The sequence below is a fragment of the Parasteatoda tepidariorum genome, chromosome 11 (genome assembly GCF_982258835.1).
Source record: "Parasteatoda tepidariorum strain Cologne lab strain chromosome 11, Ptep-v5.0, whole genome shotgun sequence".
Taxonomy (NCBI): domain Eukaryota; kingdom Metazoa; phylum Arthropoda; class Arachnida; order Araneae; family Theridiidae; genus Parasteatoda; species Parasteatoda tepidariorum.
The window spans coordinates 31005861-31031910 of NC_141765.1; the positions used below are offsets into that span (position 1 = coordinate 31005861).

At 26.9% G+C, this 26050-nt stretch overlaps 2 long non-coding RNA genes across 2 annotated transcripts; both read right to left on the reverse strand.

Annotated features, from left to right (window-relative positions):
• Positions 1 to 4028: 4028 nt before the first annotated feature.
• Positions 4029 to 12326, reverse strand: LOC107449354 (uncharacterized). Its single transcript, XR_001584766.4, has 3 exons — positions 12170 to 12326; positions 8751 to 8864; positions 4029 to 4375 (listed from the first exon to the last, which is right to left on the reverse strand). It is a non-coding gene; the product is annotated as an uncharacterized LOC107449354 (long non-coding RNA).
• A 6877-nt stretch (positions 12327 to 19203) lies between these two features.
• LOC122269095 (uncharacterized) lies at positions 19204 to 25053 on the reverse strand. Its single transcript, XR_011638223.2, has 3 exons — positions 24768 to 25053; positions 22505 to 22547; positions 19204 to 20469 (listed from the first exon to the last, which is right to left on the reverse strand). It is a non-coding gene; the product is annotated as an uncharacterized LOC122269095 (long non-coding RNA).
• Positions 25054 to 26050: the final 997 nt, after the last annotated feature.

Sequence of the window (26050 nt, forward strand, 5' to 3'; positions counted from 1 at the left end):
GACGTCCCATTTTTAAAAAAAATTAGAAAAACTAGTTTTTTATTTAAAAATTTCATAATTTTTTATATAAAAAGATTAGCAAAATTAAACTCTTTATAGTTAACGAAAATTATTTTGTTATAATTTTGAAAACATTTCACACAACATTTGCTCTAAAATGGAATTTATGATCAAAGTTTTAAGAAACTATATTCCAAATTTTTAAATGGTGTTTTTTAAAAAAATGCGTTTTTTCAATCAGGCAAAAATTATAAAAACCATTTTAAAAATAATCTATGAGCGAATAAAATGACATTATTTCCATGCATGCAGTTTAAATTTTTAGCAATGTAGAACACTGTAACAAAATCAATGTATTCCCTAAACTGAAGGATTGACCAGCTAAAAAGTATTTTATTAAAATGAAGGAGCTTAAGGCTAAAACTATAAATTCAGTAATTTGTTCGATAATTCCATATTTAATGTTATATATTTTTAATGTCATTAGTAGAGTTTAATTTAGGTAGAATGTTGAGCAAATGTCCGAATCAGCTATACTACGCTAAAATTAAATGGTATTACTTAATCAAGGTAAAGATTTTGAACGGTGTTATAATTTAAGTTTAATGAAAAAAAGAGTAAAAATCATATGGACATTTTGGGATTGAAGAACCAATATCATTCAAATAACAAAATATCCTTTTTGGAAGCTTTCCGATTTATTAAATCCGATTTTAAAAATCCGATTTATTAAAAACAATAAAAAATAGATAGTTTATTAAAGTATTTTTGAACTTTCATGTTATAAAGACATGTTTTTAAGCAGCAATCAAAACTAGTTTTCAATTTTAAAAATTTTAATTCATTATTTCGACAATGCTACCTAGTTCCAAATTATTACTAGTAAAACACTGCTTTTAATGGTTTTTATTTACAAAAACAAACATTTATTGCGTTTATTATTCATATTTTCATTTGTAAAGACAAACTTATCAAAATGCACTTCATTAAATCAACCAAAATAATAACTTAATAACGATTTTCTTAGTTCAAAATACAAAATATTTACTTGCTCTCAATAAGAGAACAACCTATAATAATTGTGTGCAATTAAAGAAAAATAAAATGGCAACAAAATGTTTATTGCATAATAATTTTTTCTGAGTTATGAAATACGCCAATTCAGGAAAATATATTCCAAGAGAATAAACTTTGACCATATTGTTTATCTTCTCCAGTAATTTAAATGAGAAAATTTCGTGTCCCGTAAGATAAACTAAACGTTTCAAAATGTTTGCAGCGTATTTGCACATAATATTCCAATATCAAGTCTGGTCTTACAAATAAAGCTTAGAATTTCATGAAGTCACGTAATCAATATTTTCTAAGTGTACCGGGGGACTATAATAAAATGAAATAAATATAAAAATAGATGCTATTAGTAAATATTTGAGATGAAAAAAATGAAAACTAAAGTAAAAGCTATGGGAAATAAGATGAGAAACAAGCTTTTAAGAGGAATTTCGCAAGGGAATAATAAGTTGCAATACGAAAAATCGTTATGTGTTTAGTTGCCACATTGTATGTATTATAGATGATAACGCTAAAATACCATTTTTAAAATTCTAAATAAGTCTATATGTTGATTTAAATTAGATTAAAAAAACACAAATATTACTATGCAAATATTACTATGTTGTCATTAACCCTTAAAAAGAATCGTTTAAAAAACCCAGTTAACGGACCGTAGCGGCTGCAATTTTTCTCCTGTAAATTAGTTTTATTTTAGACGTATGAGCTAAATGAGATATGCTGCGCAAATTAAATATTTCATGAAACATTTATTTTTAATAGTTACTACAAATAATATTACGTTGCCACTTACAAATTAAATTGGTAAATACGACATACAGGTTACGAGAAAAAAAAACCTGCAAATAAATTTTTATAGAAATTTATAAAAAGTAAATAAATTAACAAAATTGTAACAAATAATATTAAGATTTCGAAAAAGATCTCCATTTGTAGCGATGCAGAGGTGTAAACGCATATTGAAATTTTCAGCAATGGGCCACAAATCTTCTACCTTTAATAAAGTATCCCATTTCAGTTGAAGCGATTGCTTTGAAGAGTCCAAACTTTTGCGTACAACAGTGAACGATTTCACACAATCGTTATCCTTGCTTAAACAACTCTGAAACAGCAGATCTTTTGCTTAGCATTGAAAAGGCCAAAAAAGACGTTATTTCAGATATATGGTATAAAATATCTTATAATTTAAGTATTAGACAAAAAGAAATGAACATACAACTAGTTAACTAGTTGAACTAGAACGAAGAAACCATCAACGTAGAAACTAGTTAATTTCTGTTCTATGCTTTAATAACTTTGCTCGAGGGTTTTTTTTTTTCCGTTTGCCTTACTCTGTACAGTCCCTGACCAAATTATTGGACGCACTATGCGATTTTATTAAAATCTTAATTATCAGGTGATATTATACAGTTTTATTGCTTTTACAGTTACTTACGTAACTTTTTTACGTATGTTTGCACTTGTTTACGTAAAACAAGTTTCAGTCGTGTAAAAAAATATAGCTGTATAGTATCACCTGATTATTATGATTTTACATAGAATCTTATAGTGCGTGTAATAATTTGGCCAAGAACTGTATACTAAGGTACATTTTCTGTCTCCTTTCTTTATGCATTTACAATATCTTCTTGCTTAAATGAGACTGTGGTATTGGTGCTGTATTCTAAATCTCTTTTTTCTTTGTCAAAAGCAAATATTTCTAATATTCTTTTCATATGCAATTAATAAATTCGGTTTTCTCTGATTAATAAATTCGGTATTTTTGAATGGTTTTGAGAGAGGTTCTGTAAGGGAAAAACCTTACTCTAACACACTATAGAAAATTCGGAATCAAATTACGGTGTAAAATGCCATCCGTTTGGGTGCATCATCCATCAAATCCATTTTGCCGCGAAGTTCATTTTTTATCGTCGAATATTATACAGTAATTTTTACAGTAATATTTATTTAATGAGAATGATTCATAAATTTTTTGATAATTATTACTGCAAAAATTACGGTATATCAGATTTTTTACCCCGTAACATGTTCCGGCAAAAATGGATTTTACGATAAAAAGTTACGGCACACCGAGTGCCAGTACTTTTCATCGAAATTCAATACGGAATTCCTTACGCTGCTGGTAATCTTTCCTGAAAATGATTACCCGCTTGTTCGAGTTTATATCCGCTACGTTTAATAGTCCATAAAATATTGCTAAAGGCTATGTCAACTAATGAAGTATTTTTTATATAATTAATCTAATCTATTAACTACTCATTTAGTGACTCTATACGACACAAAATGAAAACAATCAAGCGTTGCCTATTGCCTTACGAGAAACAATAAATATAATTTCGGTAAGTAACAACAAATTAAATCTTTAAGAAGTAATTTTAAAAAACTCACGGTAACATAGGTGAAATATCACTCTAAATTATTTTTTTTCTTGTATGTGGTTAAAAAATACTCAACAAAATTGAACTTTTTTATGATAACGGTCACCCCACACTGTAAAAAATTGCGGAGCAAATTACAATATAAAGTACCAGCAAACGTAATATCCATTTTACCATAAAATATTATGCTGTAAGTTTTACAGTAATATTTATTTAATTTGAGTAGTTAGTGATTTTACGGTAACTATTACTGTAAAAGGTATATCAGATGTCTAATTCAGTAACCTGTTTCAGTAAAAATTATTTTGCGATAAAGAGTACAAGCACCTTTGAGTGCGGGTACTTATTACCATTATTTGATTCGGAATTTTTACAGTGAACGGGTGCAGTAAGGGATTACTAAAAAAAACCATCGTTTCTAATACCATTAGAAAAACAATTTACAGGGGAATATTTAAATGTTGACAATTTGTGCACTATAAAGAACAATTTGTTATTTATATTGAATTAACAATCTACTTCCTTATAATGGTCAAGCAAACCAACAATTAAAGCTTTTTGATTTGAAAAATTTTTATTATTAACAATAAAACATTTTATTCACAAACTCTGCAGATCAGTGTTTCAAGAGAACAAAATCAATTTGAGGAATTAATTTTGTGAGTAGATATAAGAAAATTAGTAAAAATTCTCAATGGTATGTAATATAATCGATGTTCCGTTGCCATTAGCATGAATTCATTTTCTCATGGCATGTTCGAATACATTTCTGTGCTCTGCGTAAACTGGTTTTACAAGCAAATCCTCAATTCGTTTACCAAAGCGAAGTCTCAATGATGGAGCTCTTTCAGACTTTCTCTCAATTGTTTTCAATTTCGGTACATCTCCGGCTAACATCATCATTTTATACAAATCCTTTAAATGAACTGAAATGTAACACAAATGTAACACAATGTAACGCAAATGTAACACAATGTGTATGTAAATGAACTGAAATGTTACACAAATGTAACACAAATCTTAATTACTTTTTTATAATAAATATTCTATTTAAATATTACACAAGTGTTACCTTGACTCTTTGCTCTAGTTACAAGCAAGAACATATTTTTGTATTTTTTAATTATAACAAACAGTATAATAATTAATAAAAAAATTTATTAGATGATCGGAATTATATTTATACTAAAATATAAATCCAAATAAAAGAGTTCCAATTTTTTCACTCACATTAAAAAATTTATCAATAATTTACTTTGTAAATTAGCGAATAATGAATAAGTGCTTCTCTTATATCTAAATAACTGCAAGTAAGTGGAAATTTGAAAAGTTATTGTTTGGAAAATTTTACCTTTAACACAGAACGAGACACCTGCAATTCATGCTATATTTTATAACCATTAACATACTAATTATAATATTTATAACTTAATACAAAACAATGGAAAATATAGTTAATAAAAATTCGGCATCAAAGGGTTAAAAGTTACACAATTTACGTTATTCAAGATTTTGTCAGGAAACAAATTATAACATAAGATGGAGAGAAAAGGGGTTCGCTTAATTAATGCGATCATACAGACGTTTTGCACCGACTAACTTTAAAATAGCGAAATGTTCTTTGTTATTTAACGAAGTTTAATTCTCCGCTAACTGGTTTTAGTTTTAGGACTTTTTTTAGAAAAAATAACTTGGTAATCATTTATAAAATATGTTTAATTTTTAAAAAAAACTTAAATGAAAGTACTAATAAAAATTCAACAAAATAGAAGGCAGCATAAAGAATGAGAATTTTAAAAATTTTAAAAATATAGTGAAATAATTGGCTGAATAGTTCTGCGAGGCACGCGTGACCATGCAATTAAAAATTGTATTTTAAAATTAAGACTATTAAATTGATACTGCTATATTTAAAGACATTTAAAATTTTAGCTACGTAATTGGTAGCTCTGTACTCTTTCTAGTAACTTAATACCAAACCACCGGTTTCAGATAATCATCCGTGAATTCACAAAAGTTTGATTTAAGAAAATATAAAGATACATCTTAATATTCGTTAAATATTTTTTTTTCAAATCTCTTTAATAAATTAAGTATAAATTATCACATGACTTAAAATAAACATTGTATTTTAGAATTTAAAAAAAAAGATTAGTAATTAATTATCAACGAAAAAGTCACGCTACGTTTGCTAAATCAAGTTCCTTGTAAGTTTAACACATTTTCCTATTAATCACTCCACTTAATTCCGGTCCATTTCATTGTCACCAAATTATTGTTGTAAAAATAATTAAATTTAATTTTTCCCTAAAAAAATTTATCTATCTAAAGTTTCAAAATTTTTATTAAGTAAAAGATTTTCTATTAAATAAAAACTTTGAAACTGTAGAAACTTTTCAAAAAAAAAATTCGTAGATTAAATGGTGAAAAAAAATTTGCCTCATAATTCAAAATATTTCCACCTACTATTAAAATAAATAATAAAAACTAATAAGTAATTATTTAAAAAAAAATTTATGTGAAAAAATTGTGTTTGGGTAAACAATTTTCATCAGTGGGTGAAAAAAAATTTTTTAAAAATTTGCTCAATTAGTTTTAAAGATATGACCAGAAACGCAAAAAATGAGATTTGCATTAAAGGAACCAAATTTTGATCCTCACTCCTAACTAAACTATGAGGGCTGCAATTTCCAGATGGCGGCCGGCTACCCCCCCCCCCCCGTATTTGAAAGATTAAAAATCCAATATGTAAAAATAATGCTCATTTATTCAAAGAAAGTACGTCTTTGTGTCCTATTTTGAAACTTGATTAAATAGTAGTTGACACTAATTAATTAACATATTTGAGATCCCCCCCCAGGAACCATTAAAATTGTCAATCAGAAAGCGAAAATCCGATCATTAAAAATGAAATAATTCACGATATTCCTTTTCTTTAGAACAATGTGCAAAATAAGAAATACAATATGTTAATAACTTTTGAGCAAATGATTAAAATTTCACGTACTACCCGAGTTTTTTAAAAGCTGGAAAATTTGATAATTGAAATTTGAGTTGTTGTTTTTCCTTAATTATTCATACAACTGATTTTAGAAGTAAATAAAAAAATCAATAATCAAGTAATTTAGTATCAGAGAAGCTACTTTAAATTTAGCCAGTTTAACATAAGCAGAGATGTAGCAACCAACTTCATTTGATTTAAATTGTGAAATCGGATTACGTGTATATTTTTATAGTCCAACTCTGTACCACGGGATCAAAATTTTGATCGTTCATGAACTATAAATGGTCATGGATTCTTTATGGTTTTCAATTAATGACAAAATCTCTTTACTTACATTTATGAAACTCAAAATCAGTGAAAGTAATAATTATTTTAGCAACTATCAAAAATTCTTAAATTATGAAATCTAAAGCTTCTCGTGTTGTGTTTCAGTATATACTTTTATGAGACGAAATCCACAACTTAAAAAAAAATCGTTCGAATACAAATTTAAAAATACGTCTTATATTTAATAAAGAATTCTTATTTTTCAACTATTATTACCGTTTTGTAAATATTCGCCCATCTTATTATAGAGTTCGTACAAAAATAAATAATTTTTAACTCTTCTACTTTACACTCCAATGTTATTTCTGTTCATTATTAAGTTATAAAAAATAATAAATAATAATGAGATATTTTTGCCTGATATTATCTTCGAGTAATTATGTGTAAAAATGCTTTGATACGAGCCTTTGCAGGACAAGTACAGTGTTTAAAACTTTCAAAAATCGATAGCAAAATTAAGAGGGTTGAAATCATTCCAGAATGTTCATTATCAGTACAAGAATTCTCCTTAAGAATAATAAATAAATTAATAATCCTACGAATTCTCCCTAAAGAATCATTATAGTGATGGGAATAGAACTACTAAAAATGAATTTTGTAACTGAAATTCATATGAAAAGCCCCACATTAAAAAAAATTTACCTTCTTATTTAATATTTAAGGTTATAATAATTAGAACTTACGTGTTTTATATACATTGGTGATATCTTGGTGATATCAAATATTAGGAATTTGTAAGATTTCCTTAGCATTTTTATTTATTTTATTTATTTATCTATCGATCCATTTATTTATTTTTTTATCTATCTGTCTATCTATGCATCTATCTATCTAATTTATTTATTTATTTATTACCTAATAAAAATGATTTTTTTAACTGAAATTCATATAAAAATTCCTATATTAAAAAACGGGAACGTATGTTTTACCTTCTTATTTAATATTTAAAATTATAATTAGAACTTACGTATTTAATATACTTCGTTAATATCTTGACGCTATCAAATATTAGGACACCTTTTTTGAATATTTTAAATTTCTTTAACACATTTATTTATTTATTGATTGATTGATTTCAGATTGCGGTGTTTTTGAGTTTTATAAATTTGACCTATCTCTAATGATTTACATCTGTCACACGAACATTAGATAAAGTAATAATAATTTGTACAATAATTGTTGTGTTCTAATCCAAATTTTAAAAAGAGCGTCTCATTTTAGGGTAGTTTTCTCTACTTTTTCGACCTTTCTGAAAATACACTTAGTTTCAAATTTCCGGACATTGTATGCCGTACAAGAAAAGTATCTCTATTTAGGAAATCTTATTGTTTTCAAGAAGAAATATTAGCTGTCGTAAAATGTTTACTATTTGACATCAATAAATTCCAAAAATTATCGAAAAAGCTGGAGATGAAATTTGAAGTATTATTCTTTTCATTTTATTAAAATAAATAAACACTGCAAAAAATAATTTACTCATAAGTACTTATCATAAATAATTATACAGATTAACAGATGCTTGTAAAAAAGTTTTTCAAAAAAGTAGCGGGTAACATTAGTTACTCAGTAGAGCTATATTATTTGGCGATTTATTGAAAATTATCTTTGTCTGAAGGCAAGACAATAAAACTTTTATGCTAATATGTTAACAGCTAAAGAGAAGAAAAAGAGCAAAATTTGACATCCATTTACATGCTACTGCACTGAATAATTAGGTAATTGTTAAATTCATTGAGAAAGGGATTAGAGAACTAAATGCATATTAGACATGTATTATCTATAATGCCATAACAATTTACTTTTTAAATGTTGAAAGTCGAATCTAATTCATTTCACAACACATTTTTGCATTCAATTAGGTTATGATCAAATTACATATATGGCAAACAATACATGAAGCACATACCTATAGTCTTTGTATTATTTTACAGGGAAATTTTTTTCTAAAGAAATATAGAGCAAATATTTACCTAGAAGTGCCTCACAGTCAAATCTCATAACCGAATTGCTTGATACAGTCGTTGATTTTGTAACCATCCCCATTATTACCAAAACAAGTAAAATACTAAATTTCATCTTTTAATCTGTAAAGGACAATAAAATAAATATCAATCATTTCCAATCAACTAGATAAGAATAAAGCAAATATATGGAAATCTTAAATAGCTTTTTTACCTTTTAGGCATGGATTTAATGAAATATAAAGCAATGAAAATAAAAACAATACTAAAACTTATAATGCTGTTTTGTCACTATAAAGTGAAACTGAAAATAATTTCTCTTTCTTTGGTTTACAGCATCGAAACAGCTGTATGATGTATAACAAACAGCAGTATATCTGATAACCTTCGTTTTATTTTATTAAACCTTTTTCAAAAAGGCTTATACTAATTATTATATTAATCTTTTTCAATGCAGATATAAGCCTTTAGCACAGCAATGTTAAAGGCTTATATCTGCATTGTCTTTATATCTGCGTTGCCTTTATTTTAAATTGCTCAAAAGAACTTATCCATTTTTTAAATTTCATACAAAAAATTTTTTTACACAAATTACTATATAACTTAGCTAGACTAAACCTCATTCATGCAAATAATTCAGCTAAATGATACCAATTCTATTTTTATAGGGCTTATTTCTTTTATCTATATTTTTATTTTTCAATTATATGCTATCATAGGTTAGCCGCAAGAGAATATTTTTCCAATATTAATTATTTCTATATTGATTTTTTATTTTCTATATTTCTTATATCATTTGAAGATAATTTCCTTTTGAAGTAAATTTTAAATAAAAACTTTTTATACCTCTTTACTCATACGGCATTTAAATTTCGAAATTAATAAATTACTGCACATTACCATAATTAAAAATAAACTTAATTGTCAAAGATTATTGACGAAAAAATATTAAAAAACGATCTCTATAATCCAAATATTTTGAATATCAAAAACAGCTCCAATTCCAATTATTTTAGATAATTGAGGTCCTACTTTAAATACCTTTAACTCAAGACTTCTTAAACTTCTTACATTGAAGAGCCTCTTTTCATTCTGAAACTGTTTACATAGTAACACGTTTAAGGAGGCACTTGTAATGTGTACAAATTGTCATTTGAAGATTAATATTCTTGAAAATGAATTTTAATATAAAACATATTCATACCTGTCTGTACAAAATAGCGTTTAAATTGTAAATTATATAGCTCTACATTACTATATATAGTACTATAATTAAAAACAAACTAGAATATGAAAGTTAATTGATGAAAAAAGATCAACAAAAAGATGTTATGTCTAAAATCCGAATATTTTGATTATCTGAAGAAGGTCAAGTTCTTTAGATAATCAAGGCCCTAGAGTAAATACCTTTAATTCAGGGCTTCTTAAACTTCTTACATTGAAGAGCCTCTTTTCACTCTGAAACTTTTTACATAATAACACATTTAAAGAGGCACTTGTAATATGTTATAATTATAAATTTGAATTGTTAGAATTTGCTGAAATATATTGTTCAAACTTGTGTCAATTCTAATTTGGTGCCGAGTATTATTATATTATTATAGATTTTAAACTTGATGACATGACATTATGTTTCAACAAGAGCGGAAATGTGGTTCAATTTAACACCTTATTCAGATTGTAGGAAACTTGTAGCGTATTATGGTTCAACGCTAAACCGGTTTTTCTGAGAGTGTAGAGTAAAAGGTAACGATTGATTAATTTATAAAAATAATTTTTCATTTATGAAGTATTTTTAGTATTTTTTTAATCTTCTATTTACATTTTCTCACTCGTTTTTTTTTCAATTCAATAGAAGTATAGCAGACATTTTTTTTTTGTTCTAATTTTCTTACTTGGCTGCTCTATGAATGGATTAACTTTCTAAAACAATCTTTGTTTGAAAAATTAAAGCCTCGCAGCGATAGCACTAAAGTTTTAATAAAAATTAACTTTTGAAGAGACATTTCTATTAATTCTAACCAGATTTCTCAGGTTGATTTTGTTTTTCTTCGATAGAAATAAAATCTAATGTAGAAAAGTAAAGTCTTTCTTAAAAATAGAAGTTTAAAGTAAAATTCCAGATACTGAGTAAACGAAACTATAAACTCTCTTACATAGGTTTTTTTTTTTTACCTTACCCTAGAATTTTGACTTTGATTAAGATTTGAGAAATCAAAAAAAAGTAAATTGAAGTTAAAAATTTTCAATGTGTTCGGTAACAACATGAAGTCCTTTAAGCTAACACAGTGTCATTTTGAAAAATGGTGACGAGCCTGGAATGTATAATAGTTGCTGGTGTTACAAAAAAAAGTTCTACTTGCTTCACTTGCTTCTGTTGCGGTACTTATGATGCAAGCAATGACAAAAACGATTATAGCCGAAGACCCGCAAATTTATAGAAGCAATTTTAATTTTTTTTTCTTTTTTTTTTGGGGGGGGGGGTACTTATGATGCAAGCAATGATAAAAACGATTATAGCCGAAGACCCGCAAATTTATAGAAGCAATTTTAATTTTTTTTTTTTTTGTGGTACTTATGATGCAAGCAATGATAAAAACAATTATAGCCGAAGACCCGCAAACTTATAGAAGCAATTTTAATTTTTTTTTTTTTTTTGTGGTACTTATGATGCAAGCAATGATAAAAACGATTATAGCCGAAGACCCGCAAATTTATAGAAGCAATTTTAAAATTGGATTAATTACATACCCACAACTAGGTTCCAATTTTAAAACTCAATCAACTCAGATGCACTCATGAATAAGGTGATTTTCTGCGGCCCTGAGCGGTCGTTTAATTTGCACCCTCTAAGAACAAATCTGACCAGATTATGCAATAAACTTTGAACTAAAAATTTAATTATTTTTCTAAAGTATGACGAACACGCCTCATTCTCAGAAAAAAAATTCTTATTTGGTTTAGGTGGTCATAGGCTTATTTTAATGAGAAACCACTGCATTAAAGTTGCATCTGAAATAATAATAATAAATATACTACGTAACAAAAATAATGCTTTTGTTACGCATGCATTAATTTAGCAAAATTTTAAGCCGCAAGGATTAAAAATAAAATTTTTAAGCAAAAAATTCATTTAATTAAGTTTAACTTTTTTTAATGAAGCATAAATTTAATTTGAGTTAGTGTTTAAAACTCTATATTAAGGTTTGTATAGTTTAAAAAGTTCTCCTCAAACCTTGTTTAACGAGCTACCAGAGGTAATAGAAAATATTTCTTCGTCACCGAAATCTAAGCAAATGTAAGCACGCTTATCACTAACCTTATCAGCAAACAAATTGACTTTTAATTTCAGCACGAATGAAATAAAATATTTATAAATCTTATTTTTATTTCCTAGCACTTATCCAAAGGAAAAAAGAAATTCTAACCTGAGATGCCTGTGAGACAAAGATGTAAGAAAGACAACTTGAGCTAAAGTAAGATATCTTTATTAGCTATGATTTAATATTTTTGTATTATTTTTGAAATAAATTCTCTTTTAGTGCTTCTTTCATCACGTGATAAAGATGCTCTGCTCCGCCTCCTTGGATCACATCCTAGTACTTGATGGACAAGATATTTTTTTATCTTTTATCCTCTCGGCCAATAAGGGAAAAGTGAATGTAAAGAAAAAGATTTTAAATTTGTTTGATATTTTTTTATTTATTCCTTTTAAAAAAATATAAGAGTTTTGCAATACTTAAAATTTTTTACAACTATAAATTTTAAATCTATAGGGGAATTCTGGCCATAAATGTCACACCCTCTTAATTCTAAAAATTTCAGGAATTTCGAGGATAAAGGGTCTAAAAGTAGTTTTAGTGATTTTGAGTAAATTAGCTTTACAGTTTAACAATAATTGAAGAGACACTTTCAGTTTTTACATTTCTTTAAATTTCTCGAGATATACTTAGAGGATTATTTTATAACTTTATAGGAGTTTAATACATGCGATTTCACATCAGCAAAATTTAAAGCATTCAGAGGTTTAGGGGATAGGCAATAAATTGAGATCGAAAAAAAGTTTTTTGAATACTCTGTCAGAAAATATAGTAATAAACTTGTTGCTTGTAACAATTATTTCGGTTGCTATACGAGGGTTGCTATTTATATTTCTGGCCTTGGCAACAGTAAGTGTTGCTAGGCGACCGTAGACGATTTTAATCGAAAGTTTGATATTTTTAAATATAAATTCAGCAGACGATTTACCATTATAGCTTCATTTGTGTTGTTGACAGTAAATTGAAAAGTTCTTCTCTTTCAAAAAATGGAATTGAATCGTGAACATTTTCGTGGCATTATTTTTCATAACTTTCGACGTGGATTGTCAAGACAAGAGTGCTTCGATGAACTTAATTCTTTATTCAGCGATAAAGCGCCATCCTACAGCACTGTAAAAAATTGGTATAACGAATTTAATCGTGGTCGATGTTCGATCCAGGACGAATCCCGTGCAGGTCGTCAAAAATCCGTTGTTGTGCCAGAAAAGATCGATGCTGCGCGTGAACTGATAAAGCAAGATCGTAATTGACATACCGTGAGAAAGAGGCGTCTTTGGACATTAGTATGACTAGCATCAATAAAATATTGCATGAATATTTGAGAGTAAAAAAAAAAAAATTTCGCGTTGGATCCCGCATAATCTGACAAACGCTCAAAAAAAGACTCGTGTCGATTGGTGCAAGGAAATGTTGGAAAAATACGTTCAAGGTACATCAAAGGCTGTGTATAACATCTACACAGGTGACGAATCATGGATCTATGCATATGAGCCGGAAACAAAACAACAATCAACTGTATGGGTCTTCCAGTACGAGGCAAAACCAACAAAAGTTGTTCGAGAAAGAAGCACATCGAAACAAATGATTGCCTGTTTCTTCGGCATTAACGGTCATGTGGTAACAGTGGCGTTAGAGCAACGCAGGACGGTCAATTCTGAATGGTACACGACCATTTGTTTGCCAGAAGTCATCGGAGAAATTCGAAAAAGCAGAAGAACAGGCGAATCATTCTTCATCATGACAATGCGAGCTCTCACACATCGACTCAAACAAAGGCGTTTCTGACGGAGCGAAAGATCGAACTGATGGGTCATCTGCAGTACAGCCCTGATTTGGCACCCAATGACATCTTCTTATTCCCACACATCAAAAATAAATTACGTGGACAACGATTTTCGACCCCCGAAGAAGCAGTTGATGCATTCAAAACGCATGTTTTGGAGTTACCTCAATCAGACTGGAAAAAGTGCTTTGAAAATTGGTTCAAACGCATGCAAAAGTGTATTGATCATCATGGAGAATATTTTGAAAAACAATAAAACCAATTTCGATCCTGCATATTTGTTTTTTCATTATTAGGCCAGAAATATAAATAGCAACCCTCGTATGCAATAACGGCATAAAATTTCGTAAGCCTAGCTTAAATATTTATAGAGATGAGGGCATTTTTAAAAAAAAACTATACTTTGTTTTTATTTTTTATTTTTTGCTATTGCTTTAAAATATTCAATAAAACTAAACAAAAGTTTTTGAAGGAATTTTTAATTAATAAGTATCATTTTAAAATTTGAAACAAATTCGTTGAAAATTGCGCGAGATACAAGCATTTAAAGCAATTTTTTCATGCTTCGCACGAGCTGAAAACATTTAATTTTTTTCGTAATTCGTGTATTTGGCAGCTAATAAAAAAGTCTGATTGGAAATCTTGGAAATATAAAAAGTTTCAACCAATTAAGTATTTTTTACAAATTTCGAAAGAAAGCTCTGAATGGTTAGGGGTTTTCGTGTAATTTCATATTGTATCATAAGATAAGACTTAATAACAAGTGATAAGGCCTTACAATAAACATTTGTACACCAAAATCTGATGTTATAAGGAAAGAAAACGGGGAAAAAACATATTTTTATAGGGGATGATCCCTTGCAATGCTGGCGTCATTTTTAATAAGTCTTGTTTAATAGTGCAAAATAACATTTGTGAAAAAACCCTTATCTTTTAGAACTTTCGTTTAAGAAAAATGCACAAACTATTTAGAAAATTCCCTGAAATGTTTTGCATTTTCGAGAGATTCAAATCAGACTGTTTTCATAAGTAACCATATACGATTCACAACAAAATTTAGAAATTTTCCGTTCATGTGAGTAGTATGAAGAAACTACTTTAAGTACTTACTCTTTTCTCTTTTTTTCTTACTCTTTTCTCTTCTCTTTTGTTCTTACTCTTTTTTTCTTACTCTTTTAATCTTACTCCTTTTTTAACGATTTTTTTTTCAAATTTAAAAATGATAATTTTTTTTCTTAATTAATAATTTCACCAAAAAATTTGTTTCACTCTATTGAATATTTTTAAAGTTATGGCAAAAAAGGCAAGTTCATCGCGTCATCCTTTTTTTTTTGTTCACAATTTATTGCTTATCCCTCAAAACCCCTGAAAATTTTAAACTTTATTGATAAGCAGGAGAAATAACATAAAAAATACCTCTAAAATTATTTAAAAAAATCCTCTAAGTATTTCTGGAGAAATTTTTTAAAAAAATGGTGAAAACTGAAAATGTCTCTTTCATTATTGTGAGGCAGAGTATGTTGCTCTCTTATGTTAATTCACTAAGTTTTTATGATTTTGACTTATTTGAACAACCGAAACTTCGGGATTTACTTTTTATAATTTTTGTATATACTGTTATTATTTTGCAGGTACTATATTTTTTGATAGGAAAATGCTGTTACGTGAAAATGAAGAGCTTAGTAGAAAAAGGCTCTAAGAGACTTTTAGAAACATTAGCTTTAGAAAATGTCAGTAACAGAAAATAATTTATAAACACATTTTCCAACTGAAAACTATCTTTATGATTGGTCAAATACAAACTAAGTTATACTCATACAGAAGACCACAGCACGTTTTAAAACATAAATCTTTGATATAATTTAAATTATTTTTTATCAAAATTAATTAGTTTCTTTTCAGAATATCACCTAGCGTCTTTTCAGAATTACCTTCTTCCTGTAAACTCTTCAATTTTGATACCTCCAGTTAAAAACAATAACTTAACAACCTGGAAAATTTTTGACACATTGAACTCATTTCCATGAACCATGCATGCATATTACATGCGAGCTCCCACTTAATTTATGTTAGTTCATTTATAATGACCATAAACTGCACTCTCAGAAAAATTTGTCCAACGTTGAAGAATAAAAATTGAATTTTGATAGCGTATTGCAAATTTAATAAAGAGTTTAATGAAATACCGTTCCGTTAATTAAACCCGTTCAAATTAAATCATATTATCTTATGATCAAGTTCAATGAAAATTAATATGCATGGTAATAAGTTGTTCAACTTGACGCTGTATTCAGATTGCAGCAAATTGCAACCAGCTTCATTAATATAAAATCCGGCAAAAAGCATGCTTTCGCTTATATAAACTTATATTTTAGTGATGAATTTTAAATTTTTTTTCCATGTTTAAATGAAAAAAACTTCAAGAACTGCACTTTTTATTTTTTTTAAATTTGAAATGCGTTAGGAAATAAAAATTATACCTTGCATTTCGTTCAGAGAAGTTTTTTATTTTTTTGTGCGAAAGAAAGGTTATTGTCTGTACTCTTGAAAATACTCTAGATTATAATTTATACACTTAAAAATACTCTAGGTTATTGTTTGTACACTTAAATGTACTCTAGGCTATTGTTTTTAATCTTAAAAATACTCTAGTTTAAAGCATATTTATTGCCTATGTAAGTTTGATTAGTGAGGTGATTTTAAAATTTGGATTCCTAAGTTCATTTTTAAAGGTCATTTTTACAAAATTTGATAGGAATTTAGAAAAAAACTTCAAAAATACCTTTTTTTCATAATGGCATAAAAATTAATTTATATTTTTTGCCAAAAAAAGAATTAATATAGTAAATTGTGCTTTAAGTGCATCTGAACAAATCACCCATATTATAAAAATTAAAGATTTTTAACAATACATATTCACGAGTTTTATCTCTCAAAAATACTAAATCAAACTGATTTTACTTGGGAAAAACTTGATGGAACCAATTTAATTTAGGACTTAGTATTCGTACTCTGAAATTATTATTAAAAAAAAACTTAATTTCAATATTTTGTTTTCTTTTTTAAATAATTTCATTTTCTCTTTTTAAATCATTAAAAAACATTCCAAAAAAGAAAAACAAATAAAATCATTCTGCTTCATAAGTTCCGTTTCTGAAGCATTTTTAAAGTTTAACTACTTAAAAATCTAAACAGAGGGTTTTATAGACGATAGATAATTATATTTCAACTACCACTAGTTGTATTTGCGGTATATCATTGCATTATTTATAAAGTTATAAGGTATTTTTAAATTCGTCTTACAGTTTGTCCAAGCACAAAAATATTAGATAAATCATATATGCTGTGTCCGAATCTGTGCCAGTTCTTTTGTTCCTTTAAAAGCTAATCAATAATTGTCTGACTCTGGAAATCATTATTAATTCATAGAAAACGTTTGCAATATTCATTTATCTAAGTAGATAACATGAGTATTGGAAGGGAGTTTTAATCTGCACTATCACGTTTGAATAAGTAAAAGAGAGACAGTTGCAAGTTCACCACTCCCTTTTAGGTCAATAAACTTAAATTCTGACTTTTCGAATAAGAATTTTGATAAAATGGATGAAAAAGACTCTTTTTTTTTACTCATAATGAAACACATTTAGCTGCTGTTTTAATTATTTAAAAAAAATAATTATGATTTTTATGAAATTAATTCACTTACAAATACCAAAAGCTGATTTTAGTTAGAACAAACACGAATAATGGTAAAGTTGGAGCAAAGGATGATACATTGCACTTTTCAACATAGTGATATTTGCTCTTTAATGTGATTTGCTTCGTAAAAAAAACATTGTTTGCTAATTTAAATGTAATAAAAAATTGCTTTGGTTATAACATTGTTAATGAATTAATAAATTTCAGGAAAAATCAACAATGTCATAAAGTTAACAATGAGAAATAAAATTCCACATTCGATTGCTAACTCTATATTTCTTTTTCTTTTAATTTTCCAGTGTATATTGTACTTTTAATTTTCTAATGTCCAGAATCTAACTTTTAATTTAATTTTATTCATTTCAATTTCTTTTGATTAAGACGAACATAAACAACAATTCTGCAATGCAGTTTTCTAATGTATTTTTCTAAACTTTTAGAAGCAAATTACATTAAAATTGGCTTTTTGTACTGTAAATACAGGCTCATTGTATTGCGAATTGTACTGTAAAACTGAGTTACAAAAATATTTTGAACCTCGTTCTTTTATTTTTCTGCACAAAAGATATTTTAAAAGTCAATTGAAATAAAAATTCTAATTCCTGAAACATTCTTAAAATAGCCATGTTTTGTGCCTTTGGATCAAATATTTCAAAATTCTCGTCAAATTTATTTAACAATGTAACAGCGTGTATGTGCAATTAAAAATACATCAATGAGATTCAAGATGGTAGTTTTTAGATAAAGTGAATAAAATTTGAAGAAATTATTGTATCCTTAAAATGAAGTCTTTGATTACTAGCAAGACCTGCATTTGATTTAATATAATTGATTTTGTTCTATACTGTTAATCCTAGTTCTCTTAGTTAAGATACAGAAAAGTATAAGGTTAAATATATGTGCTTTTATCTAACATTCTACCCAAGTAATCAATTTTTTTTTTAAAAAAAAAGGTCTCTTTCGTAAAGAATTATATTCCAGTAATGTTATATCTTAGTTAACAAAATGAGTTCAGATTCAAATAAAGAACCCAAAAATGACGCTCCGTTCTAAGGGACGGAGTATATGTTTTCCCAGTAAAAATGTTTTTTTTTTTTTTTTTTTTTAAGTTGGTTTGATTCTTCTTACTTGTATTTCTCTTAAACCACATCATACATAACACCAAAGAATATCGGTTTCCTCAAGAATTACAAATAAAATATTAAAACTACAAAAGAAGAAATATATAATCCCTTTTGTTATAAAATTTGAATTCAAAAGTTTCTGCTTTAAATTCATGTTAAATTTAGTTTTTTTATGAATAAGGTAAGGCATTTTTAAAATATCATTTTTAACATAATAATAATCTCATTTAATTTTAACAAAATATTAATCAGGGAAAACTCAACAACCAAACATTACAGCTCTTTCCTAAAAACATCCAAACTTTTCACCTAAATATAAGTGGTTAACTAAATGCTGTTTTGTATCTCTTATGTTAAATGAAATCGAGCTGGTTTTGAAACCAAACACTTTAATTAAGAATAACATTTTTGAAATATCATGCATAAATTCCAATTAAAGAAACTGCACCTAAAAGCAAAAAGCCTTATTTCAACATTCTTTAGTATTTTATCATTATTAAGACAAAAGTTCTACCGGAAAGTAAAAAAATCACACATTGCCTCGTAAACTTGCTTTATTCAAGATAAACATTTAGAAAATCAAGCAGTACAGTTTTACTTCAGTTACATATTGCCACGACTTACACTTAGATATTTAAACTTCTATACATCATCAGTGAAACCTGAAATGTTTCGTCACCAGGTTGCACATTTGCATAAATTATGCATGTTTCAATCAATAGACATTTTCAATAAATCCAGAAATACTTGGCCACACAACTTGCGCATCCACATAAAATATAGCATATTTTTTTATAAACAGACATTTTAAATACATCAGGGGTCTCCAAAGTACGGCCCGTCATTATCACTAATCAGGACCACCGGAGCAAGCCTGCCAGATTTCTAGTTTACCGCAGTTTATCGTGATAATGTTTCAAACTTAAACATATGAATAAGCTTTCATTTAAATTTTAAACATTTGAATTAAAAATAATATTCACATTTGTTCTCAAAGTAACATTATTTTCGTTTGAATTTATTCTTTAAAGAAAATGCCATTAAAAGTGTTAGAGTGCTCACTTCCTGTTTTATTCATTATCTGATAGTTATTTTTTTTTACTTTAACTTCATGAAAATTGGGCTGACCACGATTGTAGCCCAGCTTCGAAAAATATCTTGAATATGAACTTCTAAATGGTGGTCCACCATGGGTGGTTTTGATTGCGGCTCCCGGACTTTTATAAGTTGAAAACCTCTGAGCTAACTAGTAGCTAAATGAGTCAAGAAGTCTTACCATGAATCAGGTGGAAAGATAAACAAAGCTCCTTAAAAAATCCAAGTTGAGCAATGTTTTTTAAATGTTTAAGTTTGGGTAGAGGGGGACCAATCCCGACTATATCGGCTTAGCTGGCTAGGTCTTGAGATCAAGAATCAGTATATGTCTCATTGTGATAGTTAAGCTAAAAAGTTTGAAGACCCCTGCAATACTATACCAAACAAGTTTTGAGTCAAAATAAATGACGTAGATTTTGAAAAGTAAACATTTTCAATACGTCCTGAAATGCTCTTTTTTAAGCTACACAATTCCAGCTTGCATTTCACTTTAAGCAATCTACTTCTGTACACTGTTTGCAAATGAGAAATACTCGTGCTTTTAGGAAATAAACATTTTCCTACAGACTACTTTACCCATCCTTTTTCCAATTTTCCTTTTCGAAATTAATCCAAATCATCATCAACTATTCAGTCCTTCCTTTGATCCTGATTTTTTACAGATTACGTTTCGGAAATATTTTTTCATAATGAATACGATTCTTCACCTAAAAAATAAATTTCGGAGTTAGTTAAAATAAATACACTGCATTTACATATGAATACTTTCAGCAAATAGCTTATTTCCAGAAATAAAGCCTTTTTACAGTTAGACACCACTGCATATAACAGTTTTATTGTATTGAAATTCGGTGGCTTTTTCTTAAACAAAGATCATTCAAAAAATTATGGGATTTTTTGTTATCATCTATTTAGGGGTTTTACTCAGAATTTCACTTTCAAAAAATTTATCATTAAAAGAATTGAAAGATTGCATATTAAAAAAAGTGTAGGTTTATTATTGTATAAAGAGATAATAAGTAATAAGAGCATGAGTTATGATCATCAGATGCTTAAGTAAAATGCTGGAAATAAACTATGTGAGCAAAAATCATAGGACGCTATGAGATTTTGTTCAAATGTCTTTAGAAATACGAAACAAATTTTTTGATAACTTCATATTTAATATGATGAAGGGATTAGTACTCATACTTCTCAGCGACGATTCAACCACGAGAAGGTTCATCTTTGTATAGAAAATATATTTTTACCACTTTCTTGTAGTCAATTTTCAATACAGAAATGCAGAAATGATTTTATGTATAATATTTGTATACATAAATGGCTTAAATAAAGTTCAGTTGCGAAAAAAGAGACATAATAAATGTTTTCCTATCTATTTCTGTTTATTTCTTTTAACTCCTAACCATTCCTACTTCGGAAAATTTCTCCTATTTCTTTAGATACCAATAAATAATTAATTTCTGTTTCAATTCTTTTCTGTCAAAAAGTTATACCTTATTTAAACTAGTAGCGCGTTTCTCTCTAATTTCTTTTCACTTCATTACTAGTAAGTATAATTTTCATTATAATTAAAAAAAAAATTTTTTTTTTTTACTTTCAATAACAAATATTAACTCGTTTTTTTAAACGTGTTAAAAAGGAATAACGTAATTTCTTTCACAACAAATTCATTTATCAAACGTTGTCTTATAATTGATTAACCTGCCTGTCTTGAAAACCCAAATTAATGCAAAGTAGGGCTGTAATTTCTTCTAGGTTTTTTTTCCCTACGCGTCTGAAATCGATCTTGAAGAAAGGAAGCCATTTTATTCACTTTTCCTTATTTATTTTTCAAACTTCTCTACAACTCTATTAACTCTACATGACATTATTTTTAAACATTTTATAAAACTGACATACTAATGTCTAAAAAAAAATTTCTGAAAGTACTGTCTTGAAGGAACAGTTTAACATGCCTTTTTTAAAAAAAATTTTACCTTTATATTTATTATACAGTATTCGTATAAATAATTAAATTATTATTGAAATTTTAATAGTTTTCTTCAAAAATACATTCTCTTAAAAGCTTAGAGAAGATTAAATCAAATTATTTTTTCTTTTATTTGAATAGCCCAGATGCAGAACCTACCCGGTTTTAAGACTAAAAGCAGGAGATAAGGAAAATGTTCGACCATACGCAGATTGTTTTCTGGATCTTTCTGAATATTTAAATAGGAAATTAAGGAATATCTAAAAGGCAGTATATTTCAATTGTAGTTAAACGAAAACTTAAATTATGATATGTCAAGCTTCTTTTCTCTCCAAATGTTAAGTTATCATGTTTTGCATGAAAACTACTATGGAAAAAAGTGTTTGTTTTATTATTCTTTATCTTGCTTTTAAATTTTGCTATTATATTAATAAAATAATCTCTATAAAAGAATTCACACTAAAACTCTAAATATCCATTATTAATGCTTCTTCATAACAATTTTTATCACGCTTTCTAAAACTTTTGAACAAAAATATTTTTCAAAATTTTGATTTAATTCATTGATGATACTTTTCATAAGGATTTATAAAAGTATTTACTAAAAGAAAATTATTGCATTATTTTATCGAAAAAAATGTGAATAATTGTTTGATCTTGTACACGCTTTTTATGTTTCTAATTTATTTAACAAAGTGTGATTTACCAAGTTAAAATTATGAAAATATACTTTTTTTTTAATTTCAATACTGGTTAATAAAGTAAACTACCTGATCGTTTCCTTCTGTAGCTCTTTGAATACTTCTTCCAAATCTGAAATAAAAATTTTATTGTATTTTCGTTGTTTTTGAAAAATTTAATACAGAACTTAGAGTAGATTTTTTTAAAAAATCCCCCCCCCAAATCGACTATGGTTTGTTTATCGTAAAAGTAAAGCTTGCATTGCGAAAAAACTATTGAGTTTCTATAATATATTAACTCTAAAATGAATTAAATATTCATTTTAAAAAAATTATCATTATAACTTCACCCATAATATGCTCTAAAAACTTATTTAAACAAAATTACAAATTTGAATTTAATATGTGTACAAATAAAATAAAGAAACATAAACTAAGTATTTCCTGCAGTAAACGTCCATTGATTTATTTATTTTCAAACTTACGATACAAAGTACAAAATTTATTCTATGCAAAATTAGAAAAAAAACGCTTCGATGCTTGTAGAGTTTTCTACGTACAATGAGAAATTCAATATACTTTTTAATTTCGAATTTTAAAATTTAAGAATTAGATAATATTAAATTATAATTTCAATACGTTTCTACTTTTCTTTTTTATAGCACACATAGCATTGTACGTATTTAGTATTTCCTAATAAGCATCGTATCGTACATCCGTATAGGTTTTCATTGATTACATGAATAAAAATGTTCGAGATCCGTTTCTACTAAAGAAAAAGAAAATATGTTTATTAATAAATATACTGCAGATACTGCAAATTTTAATTTTTTAAAACTTATAATTAAGCATTATAATTATAATAACTGTTTCTTATGAATTACATAAATTCTGTAATTAAAAAAGAACTTAGGTAATGTCATTTATTTCTCACACTCAATAGCTAATTTTTAATATAATTGAATCTTCATAGATACCAATACCTTTAAAGTAAGTAATATAATTTATAATTATATAGCAATTCATACTATTGAAACAATAAACAAATCAAATATTATTTTACACAAAAAACACATAACATGAGAAATAAAAGTAAAAAAACCTATAAGTAATAAAATAAAAATTTAAAATATACCATAACAAAGATATTATTTTTAAATCAATGTAACTTCAGAAAAAAGAATTAAAAAAATATTTGAATTATCATTTTTAATAAGCATTCAAATTAAAAGCGATATTTTGCTTCTTTGTGATGACTTATGTAGATTTAAAGGGTTAAATTTTAACTTTTGATTTTTGCTTGAAGTAAATAAAAGTATTATTACAGCTAAAAATAGAATTATAATTTATATTAAAAAGCGATCTCAAAATATATTTCGTTTAAATTTTATGTGTTGAAGTATTACTATTCTATTGTTTGTTTTGGTCAAATAGCATAGAAATATTTCAATTTTACTATTGAAAAATACCTTTCATTTAGTAAACTCACAGAAATGTCAATTCAAGTTGAATCACAATATCAAACAAAACTACAACAATTTTAATAGAGGTGTTAAATTGAACTATGTTTACTATCTTATGTTTATGTTTACTATATATGTTTATACTATCTTATGTGGGGTTTCAAATTGAAATGTTTACTATCTGGCTGCTGAACCATAGCATCGCGTAATTAAGTTTAATAAGACGATAATATAGTTTAACAAATTAAAGCTATCATATTAAAGCTACTGCAAATTTAAGCAATACATTTCATCAAATTCTTACAGTGTATATTTATAATTATAACATACTACATGCATCTCTATAAACGTAAGATCGCTCTAGGAATTTCAGTGTAAAAAGACGCTCTTCAATGAAAGAAGTTTAAGAAGCCTTAAATTAAAATTATTTACAGTAGAGTCTCGATTATCTAAAGAACTTGACCTACTTCAGATAATCAAAATATTCGGATTTTAGAGATAATATCTTTTTATTAATCTTTTTTCATCAATTAACTTTCATATTCAAGTTTATTTTTAATTATAGTACTAGATAGTGCAATATAATTTACAATTTAAATGCTATTTTGTACAAACAGGTATAAATATGTTTTATATTAAAATTTACTTTCAAGGAAATTAATCTTCAAATGACAATTTGTACATAGAAAATAAAATAAATAAATACGGAATTATTTTATTTTCATTTTTTAATTTTCCAAATATTTCCAAATTAATTGCCCATATACAAAGATATTAGGCTCAAAAATTAAAAGGTATAATTAGCATATTATGTAAATTAAATATATAAAGCTGCAAATTAAATGATAAGGTTTCAAATTGAAAAAAAAAGATTCTCTGAGTAGATTTACCTGGGCCTTGAAAATCTTCCCATTATTTCCTCAACTCTTTCGAGCCAATGTACAAGAAACAAAAGATAGCGATCATCAGTTTCTGAAAGATTTTTTGCTGGCATTGCTGCAAAAATCTCACCCAGGGATAACAAGACTAGGATGAAAACTTTAAAATTTGACATGATTGTGTATTCCTCAAAGACTTAGATACTTTTTCTCCAAAAATAAGGAAATGATTTAAAAAAAATATCCAGATGCAGTCACTTTTATCTGGACTGTTTCCACTCCTCGGCACGCAAATTATATTTTTAGTGAATGGAAATGTACCTAGCCGCTATTTGACCGTCCTGGTTCATTTATTTCTCATTGATAAGAAAGTAGGGGGTGTAGGTAAACAGTTCAATGACATAATTATACAAATACTGCAAGTGCATAAATAGGATACATTGTTTTTCAATATAATATATTGCACTTTTGTTTTCTTAAACATGAAGCACTTTTTATCACGAAATTTGTGGTCTCTTACAAATATAGAGCTCTTAATATAATTGTAGAAAAAAACGTCTTTTAACAATTAACGAAAATCATGATAAATATTTCGAATTGGGTATTAACAAAATTATCTAGCAATAAATAACAAAATAAATACACATTAAAAGTGTTACTTTTATATCCAAAAAATCGCTAAATTAAATTATAATACAGAGATATCTTTGGTAAATGGAAATAAAAAAATCAACATTGGCGACAGCTGCTCATACAATTTTGCTGTATCTTTACTGTGTAATTAAAATAAAATTAATTTTTAATTGTCTCAATATTTTTTTTTAACTTTCATTATCCATTATGCCCAAAATCGAGGTTTTTATTTATTACTGAATATGCCACACCTGAGCTGAAATTTCTGGAAAAATTTAACTAAAGTATATATTCCTAATAAAAGTTAAGCATTTCTATGTTTATTTGTGCATAGAGAAGGTTATAAGTATAAGTTCAAATACGCATGTTTGATTAAATAAATATTTTTCAAAGATTTTTACATCTTATTATTTGTTTTATTTATATTACACTAATGTGTCTTATAATATGTTTTAGTCTTAAAATTGTATCTTATATCTATCTTAATCACCCCTATCTTAAGGAAACTCTTTCTTGGTATTGGCTTTTATTAACATAGTTTCTATCTTTTCGTACTGCTACAATTATTGGTTATGCATAATTCATGTTACTTACTTGCTTATTTCTATTTTATTGTTTTCATTAAAATATTTCGGAAAATTATAAACGATAAAAATTCTGTG